This window comes from Hemicordylus capensis, chromosome 5, assembly GCF_027244095.1.
Source record: "Hemicordylus capensis ecotype Gifberg chromosome 5, rHemCap1.1.pri, whole genome shotgun sequence".
In the NCBI taxonomy this organism is placed as follows: Eukaryota; Metazoa; Chordata; class Lepidosauria; order Squamata; family Cordylidae; genus Hemicordylus; species Hemicordylus capensis.
In genome coordinates, this window is record NC_069661.1 from 241,301,558 (window position 1) to 241,329,510 (window position 27,953).

Below are 27,953 nucleotides of genomic sequence, written 5' to 3' on the forward strand. Positions count from 1 at the left end.
GTATAAGGCAGCTGCCTATGTCCCATCATCACTAAAGGAACCTCTGATCTGAAAGAGTGGTATATTTCTCAGTCATGAAGGCCTGGGCAAGTTGCCCTGCCTCTCCCACCAACTTTGCAGGACTGTGGCAGAGATATGCTCCTTGGAAGAAGGGCAAGACACAAATGTAATACGTAAAATCCTGTCCAGAAAGAGATCGACTAGGTTAAGGTTTGAGAACTTCTGCACAATTCCACTTCAGTGTTGCCCTTAAAAGATAGCTGACCAATACATATTGGAATCACACTAGTTGCTGCAAGGAGCAATTGATTCCCCCCCCCCCCGCCATTACCAAGGTCTCTCCACTTTTGCATGGTGGACAACAGAAGTCCGTGGTGAGAAGATCCGGTGGATTCAATGGCTTATCTGTGGATATGCAAGAAGTGCATTAAACAGAGTCAGAATACTCAGACCGTCTATTCCAGGGATGGGGAACCTTGGCACTCCAGCTGTTTTTGGACTACAACTCCCATAATCCCCAGCCACAGAGGCCAATAGCTAGGGATTATGGGAATTGTACGCCAACATCTGCAGGAGTGCCAAGGTTCCCCATCCCTATTCCCTTGAACAGGGAGCTCTCCAAGCCTCGTCCTTCCTAGCCCTGTTACCAGAGATACCAAAGACGTTCTATATGCAGAACATATGCTCTGTTGCTAAACTATGGCTGCGCCAACCAGGTTATAAGGACCTGGGAAACAGCAAGTTGCATTTTTAAAAGGCAAAGGCCGTAGACAAGCGCTATGACAGCCTGGCATTTCGTTCGGGATAGACAGTGATTTATTGTCTCAGGGTGGCCCGAGGTGTTGTGGCGCAAAATGCCACTTTGCCCCATGTGGGGGCCACCCTCTTTTCAACACGAACCCGTGCAAGCTTTGAAAGTGGGGCAGGGCAGGGCGGGAAGGAGGGAAGGTTGCCAGCAGGCTCCTTTGCTCTCCTTGTGCTTCTCTCAGGTTTTGTGAGCAGTGCAAGGAGAGGTGCTCTTTGGGAGGAGCTTGCAAGGGTCAGTTCAGTCCTCAAGAGCTGCTCCAATGGCGGTGGTGGTGAGGGAACAGAGGAACCTGCAATTTACTGAGTCAGACCATTGGCCCATCTAGCTCAGTATTGTCTTCACAGACTGGCAGCAGCTTCTCCAAGGTTGCAGGCAGGAATCTCTCTGGGCCCTATCTTGGAGATGCTGCCAGGGAGGGAACTTGGAACCTTCTGCTCTTCCCAGAGCGGCTCCATCCCGAGGGGAATATCTTCCAGTGCTCACACTTCTAGACTCCCTTTCATATGCAACCAGGGCAGACCCTGCTTAGCAAAGAGGACAAGTCATGCTTGCTACCACAAGACCAGCTCTCCATCTTACTGCCTTGTGGGTACCCCATTAATGGGCCACCGGAGCCAACTGCCTCTCCTCATGGAAGAACCACTCCCAGTACTGTCCATGAGCAATACCCTCCTGCATCTGACTAAACAAGTTCACCTAGCCTAGAATTCTTTTTCCAGCAGTGGCCAGTCTGATAGCCTAGAAGTCTCATAGAGCAGAGAGGCAATAGCTGCACCAGGCTGATCCCCATCATCTGGTCTTGAATGTATGCAGCCTTGGACTTGGAGCTTCCATTTCTTTGTTAGCCACTCACAGCCCTAGCTTCAATGAATTCATCAAGGGGCCTCCCCCTTGGGTCCCCAGAGGCTGTTGGACTACAACTCCCATCATCCCCAGTCAAAGTGTCTTCAATGGAAGATGGGAGTTGTAGTCCAACATAATCTGGGGGGCCCAGGTTAGGAACTCGGGGCTTCAAGCCTTCTAAAGACACTGGCCATACAAGAGGCCACCCTTCCTCACTGAGACAGGGAAGGATACAGATGACTAAAATATTTTACCCAGCATGGCAAAACTTCCACAAACTATTGCTTCACTTATGCAGCCTGCTCAAAAGCAAACTTTAGCTGTTTTAAGGCTCGGCAAAAATTCTTGTGGGGCTATGATCCAACTGCAGATACGTACCATAGCTTAACATTAGCTGCTATTAATTCTAGATAAAGCCTTTTGTTTATATAAAGAACATCATTTCCCTAACAACAACAGTAATAATCCCCACAACCCCATGTTGAAATTCTCAACCTAGTTTTCCTCTTCTACCTTCCCCAATTTCAACTGCTTTCTTTCCCTGAGCATTTATCAGCTACCTGATTAGAATTTGTTTCCACACAAACCATTGATCATCAGCCTATTACTAGGCAAATGACAGTTAATTACCCACTACATTAACCACTGGGACCCGAGACCTGCTTCTCCTGCCATCAGTCAACATGATAAATGTGGCAAGTTCAGTAATGCATGGCCAGCCCCGAGCTGCCTGCTATAGTGTGAACAACCCTCAATCTCACTTCCAGGCCCAGGAAAATCTATGGCAATCTGCATAATTACAAGCTCTGGGTTAATAACAGACAAATGATTTGTTGCATCTAAACAAAGTCCTTGGAACGGGCCTGGTCTCCTGTGGCTTCCCCGGGCCGGTTATGCTCCTCCATCGGTGCACTTTCCAGCACATTGTGCATTTATAAAAAAGGAAGAGCGCGAGAAAGAAACATCTCCCGATGCTATACCTTTCCCAATTTGTTGCTCTCCAATTTATGGATTCTGCATATGTGATTTTTAATCATTAAAGAACTCTTGGAGCAATATTATCTTAATTATTCTCTGCTGTAACCAGGGAATTAGGCTTCAGATAAAATTTTCTTCTTCCGTGCACTTTCCCTGCCTCGCTGGAGGCTCCATCAGTTTTCATCTGCACCTGGACTCTGAAATCCTAATGATGAATTATTGCCCCTTTTCCTAAGAGGGTGAACCTTACAAGGGAACATTTTACTGAACTGTCAAGCTCACAGACCGAGTGCGGAGATGCGGAAATCTGATCTAATTTACTGCAAAACGATGCACTTGTTAGACTTTCTCCCTCAGTTTTGTCCCAAGGATCAAGAGATCAGTCAGTAGCCACCACTGCCTACTCCTCTGCTGCAGAGCGCGGGGCGGGGGTGGCATCTCTTGCCTTCTTCCAGGCAGCTCAAGTTAATGGAAACTGAAAACCAGTTTTTGTTTTCTTGGACAGAAAGAACAATTCTACTTAAAATAAGCAAGTTTTCCTCCCAACAGGCTTATGCTTGGAGTTCTTCCGATGCAAAGGCATGTATCTAGCAATCCTCAATTTTGCCTCACTAGTCTACTCCTTTTATCGGCCCCTTTCTTTCGTCTCCACCTCCAACTTGCCTAGGGTTGCCAGTTTTTGATTTTGCAAATGAGAAGTCTGGGGGATGGAGCCAGAGTAGAAAGTGGCGATTCTCTCTATGGAGCAGCGGGAGAGCAATTGGCCCTATCCATCCCGAGCACAGCATCCCTCCAGTGGCGGTTGCTAGTGTGTCTCTTATGTTTCTGTTTTATGAGCCCTTTGGGGACAGGGAGACATTTATTTATTTCTATGTAAACTGCTTTGGGAACTTTTGTTGAAAAGCAGCATATAAAAAATCACCATATTTGTAGAAACCAACTGGGAAGGAGCCTGGAGGAATCTGGCAGGTCATCACGGGTGGGGCCTGAACACAATTTGACAAATCAGGGACAGAGCAGAAGTTGGTTATGAGTGAGGGCTGGCAGGATCTAGAACTGGAGTAGGTACCCTTTGGCACTCCAGTTACTGTTGAACTTTAAACTCTCACCACTGCCAGCCACAATTTATTGGAGTACCAAAGGTCACCTACCCCTGATCTAAACCATTTTCTTCCTAAGGCATTGGGGAAGGGATCTAACACACTCCACATGTATACAAAGAGCCTCTAACGTCTTCAAATGTTCCAGAGCAGAGTCATCATGTCTTTGAAAAGAGATTCTGGGATAGTGAAGTTGGTATTTTACTCTAGTGGAAGAGTGTATGCGATGTACTAGGGCTGTGCAAGTCCAGATCAGGGTGATTGGAAATGCTCTGATTTGGGCCACGCTGGAGATAACCCAAACCCGACTTTGGAAGCCTAGGTCAGTTACGAGTTCCCCAATGTGCTTCGATAAATTCTGGAGCATTTCAGAGCTTCAAATGGCAGCAGAAGTCGACCTTTTTTTCTGCCGCTGATCGTGGCTTGGTTAAAAAAGACATCTTTGGGCCTTTTTATCTACCCATCCACTTCCTTGTCTGCCTGCCTATGCATTTGTGTTCTAATTTTTTTAAAATTTGAAGCCTGTTTTTAAACTTACAGTTAAAAAAAAGACACAAAACAGCTGATTTCCGGGCTTCTCCTGTGGTTCTCTGATTCACTTCCCCTTAGATTTTCTGATATTACATCACTTTCCCTGCGATTCTCTGGTGTTATGTTGCTTTTCTTCCGTGTTTCACAGTGAGTATCCTGATTACTTAGAAAATTAAAATGAAGGCTAGTTGGGAAAATACCTGACCCCGACATTCAGAAGGCTCCAAAGGACCCTGAACCAACATTTGTGGGACTGGGTCAGATTGGGTTGGACCCCATCCTGACATTTGTGACCGTTCACAGCCCTATCATGCATGCCTAATAGCTGGGCAAAGAGGCACCTTTTAAAGTGTTAGCTCTTATATCTAGTTGGGAAGAAGAGCAACTATACCCACCTAGCTTGGGCCCTGGGTATTTAGGAGAACATCTTCTTTGCTATGAACCACACCGCCCACTGAGATCATCTGGAGAGGTTCGTCTGCAGTTGCCACTGGCTTGTCTGGTGGCTACTCAGGGGCGGGCCTTCTCCATTGCTGCCCCGAGGCTTTGGAACACACTTCTTGCTGAAATAAGAGCCTCCCCATTTCTTACAACTTTTAAAAGGCAGTCAAGAAACATTTGTTCACCCAGGCTTTTAATTAGATACTGTTTTAATTGTGTTTTAATAGTTTTAACTTTTTAAATTTTAATTGTTGAAATGTTTTGATGTTTTTATTGGTTGTTTTTATTTTCTTGTAAACTGCCCAGAGAACTTGCATTTTGGGCGGTATAACAATTTGTTAAATAAAATAAAATAAAATAAAATAAAATAAAATAAAATAAAATAAAAATATTCCTCTTTACCCCAGCAGCTGTTACTGTGTTCTCTCCCTCTTTCCATTGTGAGCCCTTGGGGGAAAAGGAACATTTTCTCATTCCCTTTATTATATAACCCAGACATAGTCCATTATATTAATAAAATAAAATAATAATAATTAATAATAATAATAATAATAATACATACATGAGAAATGTAATGAAAACGAGAGAGAGAGAGAGAGAGAGAGAGAGAGAGAGAGAGAGAGAGGTGTAGGCAACAGATAAGAAGGTTTTCCAGCCAACACAGCAATATTGCATACCATCCCAATATACAATCTGAGCACGCAAGAGGAACTAATAGCACCTTCACAGCCTCACACCACATCTACAAATTAAACTGTGTACTCAATAGGGTGTGTTCAATATCTTTCATCAATACTGATTAACTGCCACCATGTCTTCTTGGCCCATAATAAGCAGGAGAATGGCTTGGGTTTAAACGCATGGCTAGAACCCAGGATTTAGATCACTCTACTTGAGCACTGGATGGAACAGAAGCAACAGCAGGAAGTGAATGGGATCCTTCACATCCCAATTGACTCCAAGCACCTAGTGGCTGAGCTGGGAATCTGGGTGGGGCTATCCCTGCTGCTGCAAGCCTACTGCACAGAGAAAACTGCTGCAAAGTAAGAGGACAGGGATTCTCAAGGCAGGGATTCTCAACGTTGGGTCCCCAGATGTTACTGGACTTCAGCTCCCAGAATCCCCTGCCCCAGTGGCCTTTAGTTGGGGATTATGGGAGCTGAAGTCCAATAACATCTGGGGACCCAACATTGAGAATCCCTGATCTAAGGAACTAGGCACACAAGGGAAGGGAAGGAGTGGAAGAAGGCAGAGGAGGAAGATGAATTTGAGAATGCAAGATGTGTTGGAAGTTTCTTCATCAGCCCTGGGACTCTCAACTGGGCATCCAAAGTTGGCAAGAGACAGAAGACACCCATGACAACCTGCATTATTGTTTTCTGTAGTTCCAGGTAGAGTCTTAATGTTAGAATCACAACCTTTTTGCTTGCCTTGGAACTCTGCTGATGTCCTTCACTCAAGTAGGAAAGTCCAAATTAATCTCAGCATTTCACTTGAGGAAAAAAAAATGCAGTGACAACTTTAGTTGTACCACAAAAAGACTGGGGCTGAGGAAGAGAGTTATTCTGTTGGTTCATTTATTTTACCCAACCAGACACCCCAACCAAAAAAATAAATTATCCAAACAGCTTACATAGAAAAAGAAAATGATGGTTTTCTGTCCCCCAAGGGGCTCATTGATCCCTGCTAACTGAGCAAAGAGGCCCCTTTTAAACGGGTGATTCTCTTATATTTAGGAGGGGAGAGAGGGGACAATCAACCCCAGCTCAGCATCCCTCCAATGGTTGTTGCTGGTGTCTAGCTTATGCTTCTTTTTAGATTGAAAGCCCTTTGGGGACAGGGGACCATCTTATGTTTCTATGTGAACCACTTTGAGCAACTGTTGAAAAGCAATACAGAAATATCCATAGGAGTAAGCAGCAGCAGGTCACAGTCTAAACAGAAGTACAAGGCAGACGACACCATCAACAGCCACGGAGAGAGGGCCGAACAGGGCCAGATGCTCTTCCCTTGCTAAATATAAAAGAGAATCACCACTTTGAAAGGTGTCTCTGTGTGCATGCATACACACACACTTAAAGAACACCCCCAAATAAGTGTTGTGCTCAGCATTCTGCAAACATTTACTCTGTTAATATAAGGAAGTTACCAATGATTTCTAGATGCTTGAGGTTTGGCTTTGCTCTACCACTCATGCGCCCAAGGGATCTTTAAAACCTCTGTGGATAAAGTCAATATCAATATCCCATCCATTTTCATGCACTTCCTCCATTCTGGCTTCCTCCTCCTACTCATGAACATTACACCAGATCGTGCACATCTATCTGTACACAGGGAAAGCATTGCAGGAGCTGGAGACAGTCAACCAGCGTATTTAAATGGTCAAATTAGGGTACTGAAAATGTCAAGATGAGGGGCTAGTGACTGGTTACAACATGGCCAGCAAATATCTGAGCTCTGGCTACTCAAAACCATTTAGGGCAGGGTTGACTCACTGCACTGGCCCCAAGGAGTATATGGTTTAAGCTGCAACTGCCATACTGCAAGCAGCCCGCAAAACCCACTCCTCGCATCAAGCATGAATGACAAGGACACACGGGGATATTTCAGGCGCTGCTTCTATGCCTCTAGGAATGCCTCTCTCTAAAGCCCAAAATCCAGGCACAGACATGGGCAGTAGAAGCCACTGAGCAGGAACCAAGCACAGGTATGTGGGTGGTTAAAGTTCTGTTAATGGTCAGTTTTACTGATTCCTACCATGCAGGTAGCCACATCAATGCTGGAGCTTCCATTAATAAGGCAAAAGGTGAAGAGATGGGAAAGACCCTGGAAGGCCATGATTGCATAGTGGGCAGGTTCAGACCATCTGTTGCAAGTAAGCAGAAGGGAACCAGAGGTTCGCGGTGAGTGCACACCCAGCACCAAGCTGGTATTTCCATCCTTTTTTGTGGTGTTTGAACTCATCAATGTAGAGAGGAAACATTCATCTCACTCACTGCCGGAGGCAAGGAGAGCTGGTCTTGTGGTAGCAAGCATGACTTGTCCCATTTGCTAAGCAGGGTCTGCCCTGGCTGCATATGAACGTTGCATATTTCCCTTAGGGCATGGAGCCGTGATCATCTGCATGCGGAAGGTTCCAAGGTTCCTCCCTTGCATATCCAAGATAGGGCTAAGAGAGACTCCTGCCTGCAACCTTGGAGAAGCCGCTGCTGCCAGTCTGTGTAGACAATACTGAGCTAGAACAACCAATGGTCTGACTCAGTATATGGCAGCTTCCTATGTTCCGATGACATTCTCCACCCAATTTCAACTCTTGGTTGTGAATAGGGGACAGTGGAGGGAACCCACTTGACATTGGCAGGTTCAGATGACATGGAAAGGGCCAGAAGTACTGGCTTGGTACCAGGAAGGTGTGCTTGCCAGAAACCTCTGCTTCCCTCCTACATACTTGTAGCAGTTCTGACCCTGCCCAGAGAAACATGGCTACAGTACCAGGAGCTGGCCAGACTCTCCGTTGACACAGTGGGGAGACCTCAAGTCTCTAGTCAGCCTTCAAATCTGCCAGCTGACCTTGGGCCACTCACAATCTCTTAGCTTGCCCTGCCTTACAGGACTGCTCTGGCGATAAACTGGAAGCAGCAGTTCATAGGCACCACCCTGAGCTCCTTAGATACAATGAAGGACACCAAAAGGTGATAAATGATGCCAGCTACATTGTTCTACAACAGCCCGAGCATGGAGGCCTTAAAGATCTACGGTTGGAGACAGGGGTGAGGAAGAGTCAAATTAAGATAAATTACTTACCTAATTAGCTAACTGAGGAGTGAAAGAGGAAAGCCATTTTTCATGCATCCCAGGAACCAAGAAGAGTAGAGAGCCACAGGAGAGATCTCTACAGTGGTTATGAAGTGAACTCCTCTTGAAGCAGGAGGGAGGTGGTGCGGTGGGTTAAACCCTTATTCTATGCCTAACTCCAGTTGTGACTGCAAAGACTGTCACTGCTGAAATCTCTCCCCTTGGTATAACAGCCGGGACGGCTGCTAGGCTCTGAAATAAATTATGCCATGCTTTATTAAATGGTAAACAGCTGTTTCAGCCACAATACAGCACATGCTAATTGAAGAATGCCTTGAGCAGGTCTCTGCTAATAAAGGGCTTTTAAAGAGCTCGAGGAGGAGGGCGGGGGGGGGGAATATGTACCACGTACAAAATTACTTTCATAGATTCCCTTACTTTGACTTTAAAACACAAAGGTCATTCTAGGTGTGAAGTACATTTTGAAAGGCGATCTCCAGTAATGAATGTTCAGTAATCATTAGCAGCTTCAAGGCCCACGGTGTCAGGGATAAAGGCACGCCCCTGTAGCAGAAGGAAGAGTGGCACGACTCCGCTCTCATCACACTTCTGAGGCTCGGCTCGGCTCAAGGAGACGGATTTGTCAGCAAGAGCTGAGCCAAGGTGGAGCTGCCACCGGCCAGGCCACAGTTTCCCCTCTCACTCCCAGGAATCACACCAGAGATCTCGCCCAATTAGGAACATAGGAAGCTGCCATATACTGAGTCAGAGGATAGGTCCATCTTGTTCAGTATTGTCTACACAGACAGGCAGTGGCTTCTCCAAGGTTGGAGGCAGGAATCGCTCTTTAATACATTGCTTTCACACAACCGAAGATTGGGAGCACATACAGCTCCCAAACCTGGGCAGAACAGAGTTTCTGATTGTGTGAATGAGCTCCTTGTCTTCCCTTTGACAAGCTTACCTTATCAAAATGCATTCTGAATTTCCTTCCGGGGTTTGCAACTGAGAGTTGCATTGGTGCATTTGTAACACTATCCGATATGCAAACAAGGATGATTTTTGATGGCGGTGGCATAATGCCAAACTAGTTGGGCTTTTAAGCCTCATCTGTTGTCTACAGCCTCTAAGGTTATACCTCCTGCCATTAGAAGCCAACTGTTTCAAAGCTTCTATGAATGAGCATTCAAGGACTAACTTGAGATACCACCCTACATAAATCCAGGACTGCGCTGACCTGACTTAATTTTGCTAAATCTCAAAATAGTTTCCATAACAGGATTTATACAGTCCAGGGGTTCCCAACCTGTGGTACTCCAGATGTTAAACTACACCTCCCACCAACCCCAGCTACAATTTATTGTACATCTGGAGTACCACAGGTTGGGAACCCCTGGGTCATTGCAACATCCAGAGATCCAAAACCTGGTATGGGACTACAGTGTGTGCGTCTGTGTGTGTGTGTGCGCGTGCGCAACCACACGGACAAATGCGGAGTCGTGCGAGATCCAAAAGCTGTTGGGTCATGCAAGCTCCAAACGCTGATATGGGAGACAGACAAATGCGGAAACCCATCCAGAATCAGGTCTTCCATTGGTTGACGAAGAAAAGGGCATTTCTTCTCTTATGGCATGTGCTAAGTATCACAGAAGAAGTCTTTTAATCATCCTATCTCTTTCAAGCATATTTCCGCGTTAGTGAGGTGTGGATTCTTAGCTGCACTGCTGCAGGTGTGGAATCAGGGACTTTACATTCTCATGGATTAGCACACAGGGCTAGTTTGCATACACAAGCAGGCTAAGTATTTTCTCCTCTGAGCTGAAGACACAAGATGGATCATGGAGAACAGGGTTGCACAACTTTGGCCCTCCAGCTGTTGAGCAGTACAACTCCCATCATCCCTGACTATTGGGTACCGTGACTGGGGATGATGTGAGTTGTATTCCAAGAACAGCTGGAGGGGCAAAGCTGTGCAGTCCCACTACAGAGAAATCTTAGGAGGAGCCAGGCTGAATGCAGGCAGAGGATGGATTACAGTTAAATTCCTCGTCTGCATGTATGAACCAGAATACAAGGTGTTAGGGTTGCAGTGAGCAGATTCCAAAAGTTTTCCTAGACATAAATACAAAGAGGCACTTTTTAACGTGGTGATTCTCTTTTATTTAGCAGGTGGAGAGTAACTGGCCCTATCTACCCCCAGCACAGTATCTCCAGAGACTGTTGCTGGTGTCTATCTTTTTTTTTTTTTTTTTTAAAGATTGTGAGCCCTGTGGGGACAGGGAACCATCTTATCTTCTTATTTATTATTTCTCTGTGTAAACCGCCCTGAGCCATTTTTATAAGGGCGGTATAGAAATTGAATGAATGAATGAATGAAATGACTAAGGGAAAATGTTGCTATGAGTACCAGATCTGATTCACATCCATAGCTGAAAAAGAAAATCTTTACACTATCTCTGTATTATGAAAGTCCCCAAACTTTTGGCATTTTGGGTATCAAATGCTCAAGTCCCAGTTTTGTCAAGAAACCTGGAACAGCAGAAGTAGGATTTGTATGGCTGTCAAAAAAGGTACAGAATTTTTTTTTTTTTACAAAGGCAACATTATGCTGGCGGATTATTATGCCATAATTTTATTATGCAGCAGATTATTATGCCAGCGGAAAACTAGCTGCACTACGCTCGTCTGGAACAACACTGTTCCAGACTAGTGTTGTGCAACTGTGGCATGCCTCATTAGTGTTCATGGGAACTTTTGAGCAATTATGCTATAGCACAATGGCAGTCTTCTGCAAATCCCCGTTTTCGCACAACTAAGACATCCTCTTTCTTGCACGGGTGCAACAGTGCTCATTCCTCACGTGACACACTGCTCTGTATTAGAGATGTGCATGGAACTAGTATGGCTGGTTTGGTTCGAATTTGAACAGAATTCAAACCCACCCGGACCGATTCTGGCTGAACCGGTCCTAGTCCGGTCCAATGCTTGTAAAGGGGTATCTGCTGAAGATTCCCCTTTACAAGCACAGGGGGATTCACTAAGGGTGGGGGAAGAGGGGAGCTTCCCAGTGGTGGCGAGATGGTGGCGGTGGGATGGTGGGGAGCTCCTCTAACCACCAGGTTGTCAGACTCCTCAATGGTAGTCCGGGCCAAACCTGCAGTCTGGTTCAGGCCCCGTGAGGTAACTGGAAAGCGCGCAGCAGGCCTCCATGCACACTTGTGCAAGAGCACTGGGCTACAAATTCTAAGGGCCTTCGCGCATGCTTGGAGGCCTACTGCATGCTCTATAGTTACCACACAGAGGCCTGAACCAGGCTGCAGCCGCTAGCCTAGGCTGCTACTGCAGAGGCCGGCAGGGGGGTTTAGAGGAGCCACTGCTGCCGTTGTCCCACCGGTGGCAAGAAGGTAAGCTCCCCGCTTGCCCCCCTGCCCTGAGGGAATTCCCCTTTCCTTGTAAAGGGGAATCCTCAGTGGATCGCCCTTTACAAGCATTGCCCTGAACTGGTTCTGTTCGAACCGGGGCCGGTCTGAACAAGGGGTGTGCACGGACCTGTTCCGTGTTCTATTCTTAGAACGCCGAATGGGTTCAGAACCCCCGTGTTCGAACCAGTTCGAATGTGGGGGTGGGTTGGCTTTAGGGGTGTGGGAGGGTGCTCCGATTCCCGCCGCACCACGCTCTGTGTAGAAATAGTCCCACGGGGTGGCAGTGCACCTCCTGGCCGCCCCGTTGGTTCAGTGACTGGAAGTCACCAGAAGTGCGGTGCCTGGGGGGGAGGGGATAAGTGCAGCAGCGGGGGGGGGGGAGGGATACGTGCAGCAGCGGGGGGAGGGATAAGTGAGGCAGTGGGGGGGGGGTAATTGCACCCTCCCCCCTCCTTAAAGCCAGCCCCACCCCGCCATTTGCTCAAAGGGAGCCGGTTCCATGCACATCCCTAGTCTGAACTTAGACTGGTCAAACTGGGCCAGTTTGACTCGAACCAGGGTTTGAGTTGAACCAGTTCACACACCCCTACTCTGTATGTAAGCCACTGTCTTCATCTGTTCTCCTAAACTGTGGCAGGGATTGCATCTAAAGTTGCCAGCTTCAATTTTGCATGTGTGGCTTCAGCTCCATGTATCTTTTGAACACTGCATAGCACCCAGTATTTTTAAACCAGTATAACCCAACCATAATCTTGTTATGGTTCTAATCAGAATTTTTTCCCTAGCCCCCTCCAGCAATATACAGTGTGGCCCCAAGCAACAGCTCTGCCCCTCCGAACATTGAAAGGTTAAACTTCTAAAGATGGTGCCACTTAAGAGGTACTTTACAAGACTGAAGACCTAATTAAGACTAAAGCCAGATCTACTTTCAGACACATAGTGCCAAAGATTCCCCCGCACCCACCAAATAGCTACCCAACAGATGCTCTTTGCACAGGTAGAAACAGGGCAATGCTTTACATGTAGATGGAATCTTGCATCAAATTAAAAATAGATTCAAGAACAAAGAGCAGACATGAATTTGTTATGACACCCTATAATTACATCCAACACAGTCTGAAATGTCCCAGCCTCTTTTGTAGAAATTTTCAAGGAAACCAGATTCTTAACACTGCCTTGCAATGGAACAAAACCCAGGAAAATGGGAATTCTCTTTGGGTTGCTCTCTAAAATTCTTCCAGCAAAGCTGTTTCTTAATACAACTTGCTATTTTCATAGGGAAAGTCCCCCCACCCGCCACCAAATCTTTGGTCTGCGCACGCCTGCTTTTATAAATAAAAGCAGTAGCAGCATCCAAGGTATTGCCTTTGTTGTGTCACCTTTAGGACTTGCTGTTTGAAGCTACACTACACAGGCTGTTCAGAATTTTAAGCAAAACCTTAAACAGTTACAAAGATCAAAGCATAGGGCTATTCTGAAGAAGTGCACCCACACAGAATACAGGATGCCTATCGATAGAGGATCCATCTGCTGATAGGATCGTTGCTATTAAGTACAGACACACTGATGTTAACCTTGGAATATAGTAATTCCAAGAATGAAATAACATACGTTATGAGGTGAGATTTGAAAATTATTTTGAAACAGCTATATTAAGTACTGTATTAACCTGAATCCAAGACTAGATTTTTTCCAGATTCTTTGATGTTAGAAATTGGGGGCTCATCTTAAATTAAGAGTGCTGCTTCTTCTAACTTCTATTTTGTAAGGGGGTCCTCTTAAATTCAGGGTCATCTTCTATTTGGATAAATATGGTACCAAATGGAACAGAAATGACCCTCAAGTTACAGAATTGCTTCAAGGAACTAAATCTGAACTGGCAACTTATTTGACTGGGGGAAGGTTGGAAAACAAATCTGGAATCCACATAGGAGTATTCCAGGCCAACCTTGCATTTTACATCAAACTGATGTGTGTCAAAGACAATCTTATTGATACAATTGGGTTTTTTTGATAATTATGTGGACGGCGATATTGTACACCGGATTTTATTTTTAATCTCTACACTTTTATGATGGATAGTCACTACAAAATTGAAATCTGTCATCCCCAGTTTCGTTAACTGATTTAAATATGTCCTAGAATTATGTCGGTTTCTTTATGTAATAAAGTTGTAGAGCCACACGAGACCAGAGGTACATTTTCAAATACGTATCTGAAATACGAAAGAACAGCAAAGAGTCTGGTAATGGTAACATCTGGAAGGCTAACCAATTCAGCATAGTATAAGCTTTCATGGACTAGAATGAAACTTTTTGTCAGTTGTAGCAAACATGGCTATCCTTCTAAAAGCCAATACAGAGTAGGCAACTTCCTTTCTCCGCTGTCTAGCAAAATACAGAACAAAATAAATATTCCTTACATAAGGTGTAATGAAGTGTTGTTCTCCTATTAAATGGTTATGGAGATTGTTGTGGAAGTGTATTGAGCAAACCTAGGTGAATGGAATATCATACCAAAAAAACCCCAGACACACACACGCACACACAGCGCCAGCCCGATACATACATTAGTAAACATCTCAATTATTACATCCATAAAGGCACCTTTTAAAAATAATTATTAAAAAGCAGGTGTCACTTTGACATATATTCCTCATTTTTAAAAGGTGCTATTTCTATGTGGCTTGCAATTCTTCACATGTATGAATATTAGTAACACATTGCAGGAAAGAAAAAACCCTCGAGATTTCATGCTGTTTGAATATTTAATGTAACAATAGCTGGATTCTGAACAGAAGAAAGGAAATTTGGGAGCACAAGATAGGCACTTTACGCACCTACCTTTGCTGGTTTGCTTTTTATATTTAACACTGCCAGCCTCTCAATAGCTCAGTTTGTTTGCAAACCTCAAGAATAATCGCCCGCATGGACAACATGAAGCTGACTGCACTTCCCCCACTCCAAGAAAGAGCCAAGATGCATTGCTATTTATCTAGTGTCCATGTAGGTAGTGCTTTGGAGACTAAGATTACTTTTGCACTTGAGAGACAAGTTGCTGCCCCATAGCTGGATTCTCTGCTGATAGTGAGCACAGTAAGAAAACGGCCAGGTACCAAAGTGATACGCCACCTAATGGTGCAGCGGGAAATGACTTGACTAGCAAGCCAGAGGTTGCGGGTTCGAATCCCCACTGCTATGTTTCCCAGACTATGGGAAATTCCTATATCGGGCAGCAGCAATATAGGAAGGTGCTGAAAGGCATCATCTGATACTGGGCAGGAGATGACCATGGTAAACCCCTCCTGTATTCTAACAAAGACAACCACAGGGGTTTGCGGTCACCAGGAGTCAACACCAACTCGACGGCACACTTTACCTTTTACCAAAGTAACAAAATGGGCAATTCAAGAGAAGATACTGATGCCCCAAGCTTCTTCATGTGCCAAGCAGGAGACACAAGAACAGCCCAGATCAGGCTTGAGGTCTATCTAGTGCAGAATTCCACCAGATGTCTCTGGGAAGTCCACAGTCAGGAGATGAAGGCATGCCCTCTCTCCTGCTGTTGCGGGCCTTCAAGAGAGGGATCCAGACTCTCAGCCTAGGAGTAGCCTAGAATTATCAAGACTAGCAGCCACTGATAGACCTCCACCCTCCACAAATTTATCTAAGCCCCTTTGAAAGCCATCCAAGCTAGTGGCCATCACCACATTCTGTGGCAGAGAATTCCATATATTAATTATGCGCTGTGTGAGAAAGTACTTCCCTTTGTCAGTCCTCAGTTTCCTGGCAATCGGTTTCATGGGATGACCCCTGGTTCTAGCGTTGTGAGAGAGGGAGAAAACGTTCGGAGGGCTATAGGCCACCTCCAGCCTCAAAGGCAGGATGCCTCTGAGTACCAGTTGCAGGGGAGTAACAGCAGGAGAGAGGGCACGCCCTCAACTCCTGCCTGTGGGCATTCGAGAGGCATCTGGTGGGCCACTGTGTGAAACAGGATGCTAGACTAGATGGGCCTTGGGCCTGATCCAGCAGGGCTGTTCTTATGCGCTCTCTCTCTCTCTCTCTCTCCACATCATGCATAATTTTATAAACCTCTATCATGTCTCTCCTTCATCGCCTTTTTTCTAAAGTAAAAAGCCCCAGATGTTGTAGACCCATGGAAGGAAATAACTTGGGGGGGGGTTATTAGGAAATCTCATCTTTCTGTCCCCCCCCACTCCCCCAGTACTAGAGTTCTCTCACCCTAATCTCTCTCACACACACACACACACACACACACACACACACACACACACACCCCTCCATGAAAACAGCCCAGAGGGATTGTGGAACAAGGCCGTTACACAAGGCAGCTTGCTAATTGGGAAGTTGATCAGGGGTAGAGGGATCCTGCTTTACCACGTTAAGCGTTGAAATCAAGCATGACTGGATTGACGCCGCCAAATCGCCGTCTGGAGGCCACTCCATGCCAGGAGCAGCCGGGCTTTTCACACCTGATAGGCCCTCACTCCATCTACATCAAGTCACATTAAGAAAGGAATGGATTACAGGACTGGAACTCCTGCCCCTAAACAGCGTGTCTTGGACAGGCTTAATTGCTGCTCCTTAAGTCCCTGAGAAGTATCAAATCCCACTCAAGCGTCAGAATGATGCCATTATCTATTCCACTTACTGACGCCACCTTGGTCCTTTGCCCTTAACAAGGAGAACTTCACAGCTCAAGAGGGGAAAAGGAGGAACTTGGGCAAAAACATGTTATATTCCACATTGGTACGCATGCCGATCAGTAATAACCCCTGGGATTTAACATCGTCTCCAATGTGACTAGCAAGCCAGAGGTTGCCGGTTCAAATCCCCGCTGGTATGTTTCCCAGACTATATCAGTCAGCAGTGATATAGGAAGATGCTGAAAGGCATCATCTCACACTGCGTGGGAGAGGGCAATGGTAAACCCCTCCTGTATTCTACCAAAGACAACTACAGGGCTCTGTGATTGCCAGGAGTTGACACTAACGCGACAGCACACTTTGCCTTACCAACGTTTCACAGATACCGAAACAGTCAAAATATTCTTCTGCTCTCAAAACACCCATATTCCGAACCACCCACTCCACACCTTACACACAGTTGTAGGTTCTTTGCTTGCTGTTCGCCATATTTGTTTACTTTGCAAAAGCCTGTCCTGCCTTGGCTTCTGAAGTGATGCAAACACTCTACTACTACTACGGATATTATTTATATACTGCTCGTCAACCAAAGTTCTCAAAGAGGTTTGCATAGCAAAATACATACATAAATAAGATGGACCCTGTCCACAAAGGGCTGACATTCTAAAAAAGAAACACAAGGCAGATACTAGCAACTGCCACTGGAGGGATGCTCTGCTGGGGTTGGATAGGGCCAGTTGTTCTCTCCCTGCTAAATGTAAGAGAATCGCTACTTTAAAAGGTGTGTCTCTGCTCAGTTAGCAGAGGGGTCTGGTGCATAGCTGGCCCTAGCACTGATGAAATTGGTCTTAGCTGCTGGAGGGGGCAAGAAGCTGGTTTCCTCTCCTCCCAATTGGGTTACTATGTGGAGAGAGGACCTAGCCACCACCATCTCTTCAGTTCATTACATCCAATCACCACTCTCTGAAGGAAGTGCTCCTAAATCACATATCCAGCTAGATATGCGCCCCAGCATCTCTATAGCAAGCACTACTTGGATGGAAAAGGAGAGACCAAAACATACCACCATCAACAGGCCCTGGAAAAACTTCCATTGGACCTAGGAGCCAGCCCCCAAATTTAAGTTTCAGACAATGGACACTCCTGTTGTGGGGAAGGGTCAACAAGCGTCTCTTTATCCCCTTTACTAGTAACATATTTAAAACAGGAACAGGGATGCATAGGGCATAGGAAGCTGCCATATACTGAGTCAGACCACTGGTCCATCTAGCTAAGTATTGTCCACACAGACTGGCAGCAGCTTCTCCAAGGTTACAGGCAGCCCTATCTTGGAGATGCCAGGGAGGGAACTTGGAACCTTCTGCTCTTCCCAGAGCAGCTCCATCCCCTGAGGGAAATATCTTACAATGCTCACTCATCAAGTCTCCCATTCAAATGCAACCAGGACAGATCCTGCTTAGCTAAGCAGACAAGTCATGCTTGCTATCACAAGACCAGCTCTTCTCTCTTGAGAGATGGTCTTGAGACAAACACACTCTATTAAACAAATATCTCCATCTCCGATTGCTTTAAAGGAAGACCCTTAAGACACATCTGTTTTCTCAAGCTTTTAACTGAAATTTTAAACTGTTTAATTGATTTTATCTCATGAAATTGTTTTAATGTTTTTATTCTGTGAAATTGTTTTGTTTCTACTGTGTTATATTTGTTGTGATTTAAATTGTGTACAGAGATGCATATATCAGCTGGTATAGAAATATAATAAATATAACAAACATCATAGTTGCTCAAATTTCTAGGCACCAGGGTTCCCTGTTGCCTGGGACTTGCCAAGCCCAGACCAACACTCTCTCTCCTCTCAATGGCACATTCACTTCTCCAGGTTTCCTCTCTCGCAAGTTGGTGAGTAGATTTTCAGAAAGTATTTTGCATTCCTGTGCAAATATATTAGCAAACTGACACGGCAGCTTCCTTACAAAAACAAAAGAGACCCTTCATATTCCATAGAATACTTATTCTTCCAGTGGAGCTGGTTGTGCTTGCTACAAGTTGAGCTGCAATTGAAACACATTCCGCAGTTTTAAGAACCCCTACACTGCCTTTCTGTTCTAAAGTCTTCTAGATAACATATAAAACTCACTGAAGCCAAATAAAGTTGCCAACAAAGGTTCAAACAAATTTGCATGCTATACAGAAATTAAGAAGAGCAGTACCTCTAGACTAAAAGCAAATACAGCTAATAGCCTTTGGTGTGTTGGAAACATCAATGGCAGTGAGATTATTCCCAGCCAGGAACAAAAGGGTTAATCCTACCTTGGACCTGAAGAAGGTGCAGAAATTCATATGTAAAATGGATTCTCTGTAGAACTGCTTTGTATACCGTTGACACACACAGACTTCTCTCTCTATCCGGGACATGTATCTTAGCTAAGTTTTTCTTCTTTTAAAGTAAAGTTTCTTATAGTTATGAATTATGGTTCCGAGTGGTTCTTCAGAACCCACCTCTGCTAACAAGGTCAGGAACATGGCATCTAAAAGCTAGTCAAGATAGAAGCAGGTGGATTTGCCTGTGGAAAGAATTCCACAACCATGACACCACTACAGAGAAGGCCCTACTTAGCTACCAACCTAACCTCTGCAGCAGGGGAATCCAGAAGCGCCTCTCAGGTGAATAGCAGGGTCACAAAGGGAAGTGGTGGCTCGGAATGGGCAATTATGCTCGAAAGAAGTGGTGGTGTGCTGGAATGCATATATTTATAAGTATATATTTGCACATATGTATACTCGAGTTACAATGTATATCTACATAGTCACTCACAGACCTGCTAGTGCCCAGATTCCAAAACAGAAATTTAACATCCAGATCTCCAGATCAGTACAGGGGGTAAGGGGAGAACAGAAACAACTACTAGAGTTGTGTTTTGCCAAGGTTTTAATACCCATTGAGAAGCAGACCCCCATTTTTGACCATTTTTCCAAAGGGGAGCCACAAAGAAAGAGAATGTGTGTGCAATTGGGATGGGGGGTGGGGTGGGAGGATGTGTCCCCATTGCCAAGTAACACTCTCCGATTTGTTGCACTGGGGCCAATGAAACTGCCCACAGCACCGCATAGGAAGGCAGAGAGGGCCAGCATCCCTCATTCTAAGTAATGGTGCAATGCTTACCCTTGCTGACGACAACACCATATAGTCAAATCTGATCAGGTACAGAGCACTGCAAGATTTCTTGCTTACTGTTGGGTCCTCCATTAGACCCTGCTTAGCAAAGAGGACAATTCATGCCTGCCACCACAAGACCAGCTTTCCTCCCTGTAAGGCCTAGGAATAAGAGGATTTATTCTCCTAACTTAGATTAGTAATACTAAATTAGCACTTTACCCTACATAAGGACCACACCCCCTCAAACGTTTAAAATCTAGGTATATCAAACATTAGAAGAATAGGCACAGATGCATCCATGGATGTTGGCCAAGCATGGGAAAAGGGAGCACACACAAAACGGGGGGGGGGGGGGAGGGAGGAGAAACAGAAGTGTGCAAGCACGGTCCATGTCTGAAAATCAAGTTCTTAGCAAAGTAATTGTACCTAGCCAAGAAAATGGGACTAAATAGGGCATGTTAAACTGTATGACTCTACAACCAACTCATGGAGGAAAAATGAAGACAGATCACGGGCATTTAGATTGGGAATTTATATATTTTGGATTTTTAAAATAATCTTGCACCATTTTAGGCCCTAAATACATGACAAACTTAAACCAATATACAAAAACCAATATGGTTTCCCTCAGTGAACCCTAATTATCTTAGGCCACATTCTGTGGCAGATTCCTAGCCCTTCCTATTCACAGAAGTGCAGTCCCCAGGGTTTTCTAGAAAGAAGAAAATACTGTTAAGCCGGGTTAAATCTGTATCGGAGACAACCTTTGGCAATACAGAGATAATTGTATTCCCAGGAGATAAATTCTGGGAGCTGATTTTGGGAGAACACACAGAAAGGAAAAAAATGCTTAATGATGACAATATGGAAGTAAACTGTTACGGGTTCTCCCCTCTGCCAATTGCCTTCTCAAGGGTTGCAGTATTTCACGGGGCAAGAGGTAGCCACTGTCCATACTGGTCATTTTGACCAAGCCATAGGTTTTAGGCCAGTTTAAAAAGAAAAAGAAAAAAAGGCAACAGCATCCACTGGGGGCGGGGGGAACAGGAAAAAGAGAGCAACTCAGAAACGTGGAAACACACAGGGGCTGTTCACCAGTGTTCTCTCTAACAGAGATGTTGTTCACTACAAGTCCCAGCATCCCTAGCTGCAATGGCCTTTGGCTGGGGATTAAGGGAGTGGCAGTCAACAACATCTGGGAATCCCTGCTAGAGGGAACACTGCTGTTCACATGTGCAGCCAAGCCCACTCTTGCCTCTGTGTGTGTGTGTGTGTAGCTGCCACGGTAGCTGAGTGGCTGTAACGTGCCTGTGCAGCCACCCTCTTAAATGAGATTAAGGGAGCGCCTGCTCCCTTAACCCCCATTTGCTCGTGAACAGCACCGGCTGCTTTTAGCTGGCGTTGCAGCAGGGATGGGCGCCCACCCATCACTGCTGGGATACCCATAATGCACCGCACACTTGCACAGCACTTTATGGGAGTTTGAAGGGCCGGGAAGATGCATCCCGTCCAATTCTCCGCGCTGCTGGGGGCTGCCAGTGGGCGCTCTGCCTGCCCACGGAACCACAAGGGATTGTCTGCGGGGAAGGAAATTTGAGCAGCCTTCCCCGCCTCCCTCCACCAAGCCCTTCTCACTGATCGTAAGAAAGGGCTCACAGAAGTGGTCGAGGTGATCCCCATCCTTTGGTAGGGCAATGCAGACAACTGGGAAAGGAATTTGAGGTTCTGGTCCTTGCGCTCTACACCATCCTTGGAGAGAAGACCACAGACTTTCCCAGCCAACACACATTTTTGCTAATTCACTTGAGTTTGTCATCTGCAATATAAAATGATGGCCTAAGAGAAAACCAGCCAACCAACTCTTCCAGGCATAATGATTTTTTAGAGCTGGTGGTAATAAATTTCCAAGCCTGCACTAGGGCTGCAGAGCTTTTCAAATGTAATTATGGGCGGGGGTGGGGGGAGAGAAACGGGACGGGACTAACTTTTCCCTAGTGCTTGAATTACCGGGGGGGGGGGGGGGGAGGCGTCCTCAGCTTTTTCAGTCTTCTTAGCTACGCCTTCCAGAAACAGGAAGCTGCCTTATACCAAGTCAGACATTGGTCCATCTAGATCAATGTTGTCTACACTGACTGGCAGCAACTCTCCAAGGTTTCAGGCAGGAGTCTTTGACAGCCCTATCTGGTGTTGCCAGGGAGTGAACCTGGGACTTTCTGCATAAAAAGCAGATGCGCTACCATTGAGTGATGGCCCAGTGAAGGGCCCAGTTATGGCCACTGCTAAAAGGGAGTCACAATTTGGCTAAAATTGGGAGAAGCTAGGGATGGGGCTTGTGGATGTCAAGGATCTCCTAGTTCTTCCCACACTAATTTAAGCATTGCTATTTCCCTCTCAAAACACTGCCACCAGCACTGTTCATTCACACAAACCTTCTAAAAATGGGAACAAATCAACCAGGTATCCACGAGTACTTCACAGACTTGGTGCTAATTATTTTCAAGACATGAGATGTTGGGAGGCAGGATGGGAGGGAAACCTACCGTGCCCTCCCCCCGCTTTAGATCTGGTTCTCTGAAATGTGAAGTTATTTTAGTGCTGAGATTGGGTTTGATTTCCAAGATGAAAAGAGAATCATGTTCATCATCGGCAGTCACATAAAGGGAGGGGGGGGAGAAGAGAGAGATGCAGAATCTGCTCACACTACATTTTAATTGACACTCAAGAGGTTCTAATCAGGGGGCAGACAAGCATTTAGGACAATCAGCTTCCATTCAGATACATGCTGATGCTCTGAAGTACTTATGCCATTGCAATGGCGCAAATGTTTCAAGAAAGCTGTTGTGAACTGAAAAGACCTGCCCGTGCCATGAGAACCAGTGAACAGATTTCTCTCTACACTCTTACATATTGCAGAACCCCTGACTTACTGAAAGGAGCCCTATAACAGAAGTGTGTGTATGGGTATCCATTTATTAGTCCATCACCATCATCATCATCACACTTTTTGCTGATGCCATTTTGCTTAGCATCCATTACCAGTAGCTTCATTGCATGTATGCAGGGCAAGAGCAGCTGGGGGACAATTTGATGGGGGGGGGAGGCAGGTGAGGAGAGGCATAAACAGACCCTCTTCCTCTGATCTAGTCTATCATCAGTCCACCCCCAGAATATACATTTTCCATAAACAAAAGCTCTTACTAGTATTTAAACACCACAAATTTGTGCAAGAACCTCCGAGTATTGCTCGCTACACCTTGACCATTTTTTAAAAAAATCTAGGTGCCCAAAAATTTAAGAGCCAGACAAATGACACTTGACAAAATTCCTGGACTTAGTGATGGACAAGATGGAGTGGGAGGGGAAATGGGCTTTTCTTTAACCCATTTGCAAGAAGTATACTTAAAAAGAGAAACAGGGATGCCTGGGATAAATAAAGGTAGAATTATTTAATTATACTAATTCTAAATATCCTAACACTATCCTAGCCTAGGTGCCATGGTTCTCTGGTGCCTGGGATTTGTCAAGGTCTGGCTCAGTATAATCACAGAATCAGAGCTGGGCATCCAATTCCTCTCCCGACATTAAAAAAAGAGACCCATTCATAAATCCATCCCTCATTGATTAAACCACACAATACAGTCTAGTCTATCACAGGCAGCACACAGATGCAGTGCTTTAAAGGTGCCAACAGTACTAAACAAAATTACTTAAAATGAATGAACACTCCCTTTAAAGAAAGACAAAACAAGATCACGCAACCTCCAGAATCACTAGGTGGCTTTACATGGAAGAAAAATCTTTCATGCTCCCAAATACGATGATCAGTCAGGCTCCAGAGGCAAATCAAATCCATGCACCAAGTATCTCTATATGAAATATCTGGAAAGGAATTAAGAGATTTTCAGAGGTAAACAACAGAAGACCCCTACCCCATCACAAACTTTTGAGCAAATATTCTAGAACTTCCTTGGGAAATGGTTTTAAATGAGACAACCAATTAAGCACCGACTGAAAAATCCTAAACAAGTTGAACAAAACCCTCATGCCAAGAGTAGTAAAGTTAACTTATTCAGAGAATTTGCATTCACAGAGTTTCCCGTAGCTTGTTTCAGAAACTGCAGTCTGTTCTTTGCTGCTTGAGAGAGGTGGAGGTATCTGAAGGCATTTGTTATGAATCACTTTCTCAGCGCAACGATCAAGTGGGGAAAAACGGCAAATACCAGGCAGTTGTTAAAATAAATAAATCTCGTTGGCTGCTTTCTGCAGAGGTTGCCAGCGACCCTCGCAAATGCAGGCTGCCACTTAACATGACAAAACACAGATGAGCGGTTCACACAGACGACTTTCAAACGTGTCAGCAATATAATCCAACCAGTGGTTCTGCCCTGCCTCTTACACAGGTCAGGGGAAGTGCAACATGATTACAGCATCACATTTCCCTTGATGTACATCACCAGCAAGTCAAAACTGCTGCTTGGATTACATTGCTAATGCACCAGGAGAAAGCCCGGGCGGCTGGCATTTGCCATGTCAAGAGGCAACCTCTATTACTTTAATATGGATTGTCAGAAGGATAGAGAGCAGCACCCTTTCAATAGGGTCGCAAGGACAAAGACGGCAGAGCCACCTTCAATACAAAATACTTTATTATGGCAGGGGATTTCGGAGCCAACAGTCTACGCTAGGCCGATTCATGAAGCAGGCTGAAAATATGGAAGGTGCAGTTTTTAAATTTATAAACGACCCTTAACAAAACACTGCAACACTGCCACACAATTAATATGCAGTAGCCAGAAATGCATTATTAAAACAATACTAAACCTAGACCGATTTCTGGTCACCAGGCCCTCCCTCTCAGGGGTTCAGAGAGGCCCTGCTACTCCAGCTTTTGAGGGCCCTAGCCATAATAAAAACTAAAAATGATCAAGCACAAAAACAAAACAAGGCACCAAAAACAAACCATACTTTGAATATTTTTAAAGAAATGCTTTCCCAGCCTTTTTCGGTGCCAAAAAATTAACAAGGGTCTAAATTTAGAGGCCCACTAAGGACAAACCAAAGGGCCCCCTCTTGCCCACCCAGCCCCTCTGTTTGGCCCTGTTGGTCACCACGAAACAATGATCCATACTTTGTAAACACAAACGGGTGGGTTTGCAACACAAGCAGGAGCTGACTCCTGCTAAATGAGCAGAGAAGGTGCCATTTATAGTAGTGACACTGCCGCTAGTATCTGCCTTATGTCCCCTTTTAGACTGAGAGTCCTTTTGGGAAAGGGGACCATCTTTTTTTAACATTTTATGTAATCTGCTTATTGTATCCTATCTGATAAGCAGTGCTGTTATTTAGAAGCTTTGAGAACCTTCTGTTGAAAAATAGTGCATTATTTTTATGAATATTTAAAATATGGATGAGGACAAGAGACCTATGCATTGCATTAGCTCTAAAAGGTTCATATGTCTAAAAGGCTGCTGGTATTTATATCAGAGTACAAAAAGAAAAAGATGTGTGCATCAAGCTTCCACACCTGCCCAGAAGAGAAAAGCTATATATTACCTTTAGAAGATGCTCTGCTGAATCTGTCTCTGCCTTCATTGTTCGAACTTGGTATTAAAAAGACACCTGCCAACATCATTTCAGTAGTGAGGGCTAGATTCTCAGATTTAAAATGCTGATCTTGGATATAACCAAGATTATAGACGAAGGAACTATTATTGTAAGATTATCAATATAGATTTCTTAAAAATAAAAATAAACTATATCTAGTAAACAGGCCCATTTAATTGTTTATTGGCACCAGGGAATGGTTCGCGGGCATGCAATACACCCACTTTGCTGAACCTAAGCAGCCCTAGTGCCTGGATGGATGACTGTGTGGGAATCCCATGGACTCTGGGATTCCCAGCATAGAACACAGGAAGCTGCCTTATCAAGTCAGGCCACTGGTCCATCTAGCTCAGTATTGTCTACACTGCAGTGGTAGCAGTTGCCTTTTGGGGCTGGGAGGGAGAGGGGGCAGAGGTAAGCACAGGTGGGGCTAATAGCAGACAAGTCCAACCCCAAGCTAGAGAGAACCAGCCCATGGTTTTCTCCATCTGTAAAGTTGTTTAATTGTCTCAACCAAAATCTCCGTAATTCACACCAGGAAGTTCTACGCACAGCAGTTTTACCGCGAGGTTTTTGCTTTTAGCTCACACCTCCTCCAGAACGGAGGGTACAAGTACACATATCGGCCAGATTTCCCCTAAAGTCCCTGCGAGTTATCAGAGAGCAGTCCACACGTACAATTCAGGTTTTCCACTGCACCCGAGTGTGGCCTGATTGATCTCTGGAGTAAAAAAGTCCACTATTTTCAGCGGGTTTTTGAGACAGCTGTAAGTTCACAGTAAACCCTCCCGGTAAAATCTGCTGTGCGTAAAACCTCCAGGACTTGGCAGCTGGCTGTTTTAGCACTAATTTAGTGCTAAATTAACCCCTTGGTCGGTTTTGAGCAAAGGAATCCTGCCCTTAGAATGATTCATTGTAGGTGTCCCTGCGAAAAGTAGCAATGCCTTCTGCCTCTCTCTCAGGTCCCCATGCCTCTTCTTCTCCCACTCAGTAGCTCCATCCCTCCTTCCATCAGCATTGCCTCCACTTCTCCCCTTCCTTGCAATCTCAGCCCTCTCCTCCTCACCCCATGCAGGACTAGGCTAAGAAGATCAACTGAAGGGGCGGGGTGTGTGTGTGTGTAGTCTTGAGTGCCTACTTGCAGGCAGCACCTGCATACACACGTTTCACACTGTTTGAAAATACTGCAGGGTATTTGGCTGCACGCAGAGCCCACGAGTTTCTTTTCTTCTCACAAATATACACACACGGTACATACTTAAATAAAAAACAAGCCTTATTTCCTCCTCTCTCAAAATGTAAATATTTCTGGGATATATCCTTGGGCTGCAGTCCAATGCACACACCAGTTACCTGAGAGTTAGCTCCAATGGCTTCATTAATGCTTTACTTGGGGGGGGGGGGGACTGTATAGAACTGGCTGCAGTTCTATGTAGCATTTACTTGAGAGAATCCTTTATCAGATTTGAAAATTAAGCCATCTAAAACAAAAAACCTGTCCAAAGAACTTGCGCTGAGGACCTCCCCTTTCAATACGACTATCACTCAACCCCACGCCCCCTAAAGGAAAGGTCACACACACACACACACACACACCAACAGCTAACAAAAACTGGAGTAAGGGCTGTTGAATGGTGGAGCTACTTTATATGGGATTGGCCTGGTTTCCAAGGTGTGCCTGTTAAGTTGCCTATGAAGAGAAGGCAGCTATCTCAGAATTCTTAAAAAACAAAAACAAACATTTCTGCCTTTAAGACATACACATTTCAAACAGGATAAGTCTGACATTATCCACTTAGTAATTTCAGCTAAAATGCCTTGTTTTCTTTGGAAGTCATAATCCCCTCCCTCTCCTTCACCCCTGAGAGAGGAGAGATGAAGGAGACTAAAAGAAAGATAAGGGAGCCAGCAAGAGGCTCTGTTTCCCAGAACAAGAGGGAAGGCGCATGGGGTGGGCGGGTCTCTGCTTGCTTGCTTGGACTCGTACTACAAAGTCCCAGTCCACCATATCTCCCACTTGTCCCCTCATCACTGAATGTTGCCAAGATTTTCAAGTGGCATTTCCCCCCCCCCCCAAGAAAAGGATCTCCAAGCAAATAATGATGAAACCCAATGCCTGCCGAGGGCTTCGTTGGGATGCTGAGTGTGGAGAAAAAGGCTGGCTTCCCTCTGGAGAAGGGAAGGCTGGAGGAAGATAGGCAGGACTCCTACCTTCTGAACTCCATTCGTTTGCAGACCAAGTGCTCCCATTTTGCACACAGATCTCCAGAGAGTCTGCTCAACCTGCCCAGAAGGATCTTGGGAAATCCGAAGACAGGGTTGGGCCTTGTTTGCTGGCTATTGGTCTGAATAGGCCCACCACGTTTTGCACCAATCTGACTTCTGATTGGTTGGGGGCAGGACTAGACCCTGCCCACCCTTGGTGGGGAGGGGAAGAAAAGAAATGCACAAACTGATTGGTGCTGGGGCACTAAATATACAATTTGGGTAGTGACTCAGTATGGTAATTACTTCATTTGGGGGCAATGGATCTCACTGAATACCCTAAGAGGAAGGGAATGGATTTACAAAAGAATTCAGAAAAAAGACCAACAGCCAGGGCCAT

The 27,953-nt window shown here is 45.3% G+C and overlaps 1 protein-coding gene and 1 long non-coding RNA gene across 7 annotated transcripts in view; both read right to left on the reverse strand.

The window, feature by feature from the left end:
- Positions 1-27,953, reverse strand: part of LMO3 (LIM domain only 3) — a 107,278-nt gene that overhangs the window by 21,574 nt on the left and 57,751 nt on the right. The window lies entirely within an intron of this gene.
- Positions 340-27,940, reverse strand: LOC128326046 (uncharacterized). The gene is made up of 5 exons (XR_008307825.1): positions 27,560-27,940; positions 25,298-25,363; positions 23,504-23,623; positions 8,506-8,748; positions 340-405 (listed from the first exon to the last, which is right to left on the reverse strand). It is a non-coding gene; the product is annotated as an uncharacterized LOC128326046 (long non-coding RNA).